Consider the following 6,334-nt stretch of genomic DNA (forward strand, 5'->3'; position numbering starts at 1 on the left):
CTCACTCAGACAAGATTCATTTCAATAAAATCAAAAGAAATTGTAGTGAAATATTCTAGTCGTAAAAGTACCAACATTTTAATAACATTTTACTCAAGTACAAGTAAAAGTACTGATCAAAAATACTGTTCTCAAATTAAAGAAAAAAAAGTAGCTTGTTTGAAATGTTCTTTCTTGTGCACATGAATTGTTTTTAAATGAAAGGCAAACCTTTACAAATTAAAGTGCTGACAAAATCAAATATACAAACACATAATGTGTCAGTCAAGATGGGTCAAAGGTCACACATGCTTTAACTTCCTCACTCACTCAGGGAGCGTAATTAATGCCAATTCAACTGTCCTCATCATTCACATGTCCTCATTCATTCATTCATTCACCTGCCCTCATCATTCACATGTCCTCATTCATTAACCTGTCCTCATTTATTCACCTGTCCTCATCATTCACATGTCCTCATTCATTCACCTGTCCTCATCATTCACATGTCCTCATTCATTCACATGTCCTCATCATTCATTTACCTGTCCTAATCATTCATTCACCTGTCCTCATCATTCACATGTCCTCATTCATTCACCTGTCCTCATCATTCATTCATTCACCTGTCCTCATCATTCACATGTCCTCATTCATTCACGTCCTCATCATTCATTCACCTGTCCTCATTCATTCATTCATTCATTCATTCACCTGTCCTCATCATTCATTCATTCACCTGTCCTCATCATTCACATGTCCTCATTCATTCACATGTCCTCATCATTCATAATCACCTGTCCTCATCATTCACATGTCCTCATTCATTCACATGTCCTCATCATTCATTCACCTGTCCTCTTCATTCCCTGCCAAAGTTTTCAGTGTGTAAATGCGAGTAAATGTGTTTCTAAGCTACACTGAAGTCGTCTGATCGCAGTAAATGTGACTTTTTGTAAAAATAGTAAATCTGAAAACACCTCAGTTGCATATTCCAAGTATTTGTAGCCACATGTTTGTCGTCCTCCATCACTGCCAGCATGGGAAGCATAACGTAAGCTGGAGAACACAGGGTTTTAGACTTTACTCTTCTACCCAGTGCATGCATGCACATGGACTGTGGGCCATGTGTCAGTGGGTTTGCTGCTGCTGCTGCTGCTGCTGCTGCTGCTGCTGAGCCATTGTTATTTGAAGTATGACAGTAACACCAACAATAGCCTTGAGATCCCTGAAAGTACACTCCAGTTGTTGTATCGTCTGCGTTTACAAGCCGGGTTTTAGACAGAAGAGTGTGTTTGAACAGCTGATCCACACTGGTCCCTGATGATTGTGTGACATAAAATAATAAATCCCTCTCCTCTCAGGTTGACTGTTCTGTCACTCCGCACACACGCATTTGTGTTTAGTCATGCTGCAGAACGTAACCTCTCACTTGCCCTTGCGCCAACTTCTCGGGGCGAGCCGGTAATGAAACGCAGCCACACATGCTGCGTCTTTAAATAGGTTTTTGGATGAGAGCGCGACCTTCACGTCAACACTGAACAAACGCTCCAGATGTGAGATCCGGCCGCGTCGACACCGTGGGAGGAAGAGGGGGGGGCGACACTTCAATCGAGTAACAAAAGGTCATGATGTTGTCGTTAGACAGTGTGGCCAAAAAAAAACACACACAAAAAAACACAGTCATGTGTCATCAGTCATCAGTTATTGCTCATAAACACAGGTCCTACTTGTGCAGAGCGGTGAGTGCCACTTGGTGGCAGTCAACGATAATACATCTACTGCTGAACACATACTAGAACATGCCTGATACATTTGTTTATTTTACAATTCAAGTCATGCTGTGCAACTACCACTATTCAGACTACTGCCTGCCTACGTTTGTACCTTAACCCTTAGTGTTCACACGGCTGTGGGAATAATACACAACTCCTTATATGGACATCCTGGGGGTGTCTGTGTTTATAGATCACATGGTCAGGCTTTAAAAAATTTAAAGTTGTAGATCAGCATCTAGAAATCATTCAACAAGAGTAATATCGACTTAACTTCGTCTCGTTTTACATGCGTCGATCCTCATTATCCTTCATGTGTGCAAAACTACAAATGCCCAACTGCGTAAAAAATTTAAAACAAGCACCGCCTGTTTGTTTTATTCATGAAATAACCTCCAAGGTAAAGAAAAACAACTCTGAAGAAGATTAATAATGTGTGTGTGAACAGAATTTCCCCCCAAAGAACAAGTTGCTTCTGTAACGACACGCATTTAGAAAATCAGCCTCGTTGTTAATTTACGCCGTAGCATTTCAACGTGTTCAGCATCAGCATCGGGGAGAGGGAGACTCGAGGTGAATCGATACACGCGGACGTTCAGCACAAGACAAACAAGTCAGAGGAAAGGGCAGCAAACAAGCAAATATTGAACACTTCTAAAGACAGAAATCCCACGACAGGTGTCTGACAAACCAGAAGAAGTGAAGAATGGCTTCATATTATATTGTGTTCTGGCGCTTAATGAGGCATTGATGAATTCTGAGAAAAAAAGTCATAATTCTGAGATTAAAGTCATAATTCTGAGAAAAAGTCAAAATTCTGAGATTAAATCTGACATTAAAGTTAAAATTCTGAGAAAAATCATAATTCTGAGAAAAAAATTCAGAATACTTTGATTAAAATCTGAGATTAAAGTGAATATTCTGAGAAAAGTAATAATTCTGACATTAAAGTCTGAGATTAAAGTCATAATTCTGAGAAAAAGTCAAAATCCTGATATTAAAATCTGACATTAAAGTTAAAATTCAGAATTCTTAGATTAAAATCTGAGATTGAAGTGAATATTCTGAGAAAAAAGTCATAATTCTGAGATTAAAGTAATCAATCTGAGAAAAGTAATAATTATGACATTAAAGTAATAATTCTGACATTAAAGTCATAATTCGGACATTAAAGTCATAATTCTGAGGAAAAAAATCTCAGAATTATGACTTTAATGTCAAAATTCATGTTGTTTTTTATTAGTATTTTGTTTTACATGTGGCTCTAATACTCTTCCGTGCAAAATAATAATAAAAAAACATTTTCTGCACGACTGATGTTTACCTGTGACCTGCTCTGACCCGTCTGTGGTCCTCTGATTTATTCGGCCCGCTGAACACGCTCCAGGGAATCCATCCATCACGGAGCGAAATGAGTCGTGCAAAGATATTAGAATATTGGCAGATTCTTAGTTGCAACTCATTAAATATTCACATGTCTTGTAATGGGCTGTTGGAGCTGCTCAGGACTGCTTCTTTTTAAGAGACCCAAAAATTCATGGTGAGGGATTTTGTTTTGATTCAATGAATTCACCTGACATAACATCTCAAATAAGATCTTAAGGAGAATTCCGTAGCCTTACTTTCATAATTTGGGGAAGAAAAAATCAACATAATACTGGACAACTGATGATTCTTCACTTCTAAATATATGCACCCAGTGTGCATCTTCACCTCAGTGCTGCACCATCCACACTCCCATCACATCTAATGGTTGAAGTGAATCTATTGTAGGTGCCCATGGCCTCGCTCCCCTCTCGTTATTGATCCACTCTGAGGCAATAGAGAGGGAAATGCAACCATGAAAAATTCCATTAACATCAGATTTAAATCGTATAAACTGGGCTGATTCTAAGTGGAAACTGGTCATAATGTCATGCGTTAGAATCTCAGCAGCTGTTTTGAAGCCTTGTGATTTGCAATTTGACCATGTTGAGGCTCTGCAGCCGGAAATTCACAGACTTTTGTTAGGACATTACCACGTTTTATCATCCATTCTCTTCTACATGGGGACATTAGTACGGAGCCCCAGACATGACATGGGGGGGGAAACGTAATACTAATTTGTGGCCACAAAATACTAATTAGTTCCCACGAAATAGGTAAAACGTGAGCACAAAATACTTATTAGTGGCCACGAAATGGGTAAAACGTGTGTACGAAATACAAATTTGTGGCCACGAAATACTAATTAGTTCCCACGAAATAGGTAAAACGTGAGCACAAAATACTAATTTGTGGCCACAAAATACTAATTAGTTCCCACGAAATAGGTAAAACGTGCGTACGAAATACAAATTTGTGGCCAAGAAATACTAATTACTTCCCACGAAATAGGTAAAACGTGCGTACGAAATACACATTTGTGGCCACGAAATACTAATTACTTTCCACAAATTACTAATTTGTGGCCATAAAATACTAATTACTTCCAACGAAATTGGTAAAACGTGTGCACAAAATACTAATTTGTGGTCACGAAATACTAATTTGTGGCCACGAAATACTAATTACTTCCCACAAATGACTAATTTGTGGCCACATAATACTAATTGGTTCCAACGAAATAGGTAAAACCTGCGCACAGAATGCTAATTTACTAATACGAATACGAAATATAATATAACACCAATAGCAAAACTGATTGCTCTGGAAAATTAAAATGTTTACTGACGTGACAAATCAAGTGAGTCTATTCAAATTAAGTTCTTTTAGCAAACAGTTGTATTTTTATTTTGTGATCAGCTTCCCCTAAGACTATGGCTCTCTAGTGCAGGTACTCATGATCCCCAGAGGATGAACACCCATGACCTTGCTGACTATCTAGATTCTCCTCTAGCATCACTGACATATTAATATAAATATTACAACAGTTTGATGGATTGCTACATCACGGCAGTAACAGATGACCTTCAGAACAAACATTTTTTTTCCCTTCACGACGTTCATGCTGGATAAAAAAAACAAACAAACAACTAAAGTGCGGCTGAAGTGCGGATCTCCACCAGACGCTCTTAATGTCAATGACGTCGCTCGTTGGCAGAGAAAGGAAGTGGAGCGTCACGAGCAATTCGTCTCCACCTGACATTAATTGCTTCATAGTGTCATCCGCTCTTATCGTGAAGTCATTAAACTCCTTAAAGTCCTTGTAAAAAAAAACAAAAGAAACACTGAACCTGTTTCATCCTTAGTCAACTGTTAGCTGCATGTATGAACTTGCTCGACGTCTTTGGCGTCACTCGTGTGTGACAGAAGACAAATCTTTCTGTTTGTCTGGATGGGGGTTCATAGCAGTGCTCTCTGTCTGTGTCTGACAGATTTTAGCATCAAAAGACACGAGCGATGACAGAGGGAATACGACTGGTCCACTCTCAACTTCCACTTTCAACCAGCATCACTCAGGAGAGTGAGTCAGTGTTGATAAAAACACATTTCTGGAGGAGGAAAACTCAACTTTTCTCTTTCAGGGGAGAGGAATTTTCCTTTTTTTCCTCCCGTATATGAATTATACATTCATATATGGAGGTTTCCGGCGTGTGCTGCGGTCAAACCTCTATCTCTGTCTACGGCAGGTTCCAATCGGAAAGTGCTCTAGTACTAATTACCTTCTTCCATAAATCCAAAATACCTGGACATTCCCATACAACACGTGCAAAAAAAGCCAATGTTAACCCCATTTGATGTCTAATTTTAGGTATTAGATATGTAGTATATGCTCTGTGGCAGAATTTTAGGTGCATGAATTGATGATTTGGGTTTTTTGATGCTCCAATAACTTGCCCCAAATCGTCTTCCAGTCAAAATTCCAACGAATGGAAACCATGTACGCTCTCCTCTCTGGTGACAAAGACGCCGATTCGCCCGGCTTCCTGCAACATCGCGAGGGAAATTACCGTAACAACCACACGTTGGCTTTGACGTGCAACTTTCAGAAACCGTTGGAATCGCCACGGCGATGTAAAGTGCGCAAACGTGTCGTCTGCTCGGCGTTAAAGGGTTTAAAGAGTGTCAGTGTCAACAGCAACTTCACTATGTTGCCGGAATGTCACCAAAGCAACACAAGATCTACCGTAAAAACTGCTAAAGTAAGAAATTAGCTTAACGTGAACTCATTCGACGATAGTTACGCACTACGGTTTTAAGACCTGCAGGTTTGATCCGTCGCGTCACACTCGCGAGTCTCGTCCTTGTCGTTTGGATTTGCAAGTCTTCCGTGGGTTGGGGCGGAGAGAGAGAGTCCATAAGACGTACTGTAGAAAAGCTGAACCTCGCAGCACCGTTTTTTTCCCCATTTATGCTGCAAAACTCATTTTTGGCTCCGTCCAACCGTGTGTGTTGCCGCTCGGGTGCACAGGCCGTTTCTCACTTCATGCAGCTTGTAAAGCAGCCATATGGAAGGACGGTCCTGGCTGCTCCCACACTGGCTCGCTACTGTGGACACAATATTTCACTCCCACAAGGTCAGGTGATGTTTATTTTTTTCCTCTCCCTTTCTTTTTGAGTTGTTTCTTTTAAAGTTTTCAAAAAGGAGAATAATTCAT

Source organism: Solea solea, chromosome 3, assembly GCF_958295425.1.
Source record: "Solea solea chromosome 3, fSolSol10.1, whole genome shotgun sequence".
Lineage (NCBI taxonomy): Eukaryota > Metazoa > Chordata > Actinopteri > Pleuronectiformes > Soleidae > Solea > Solea solea.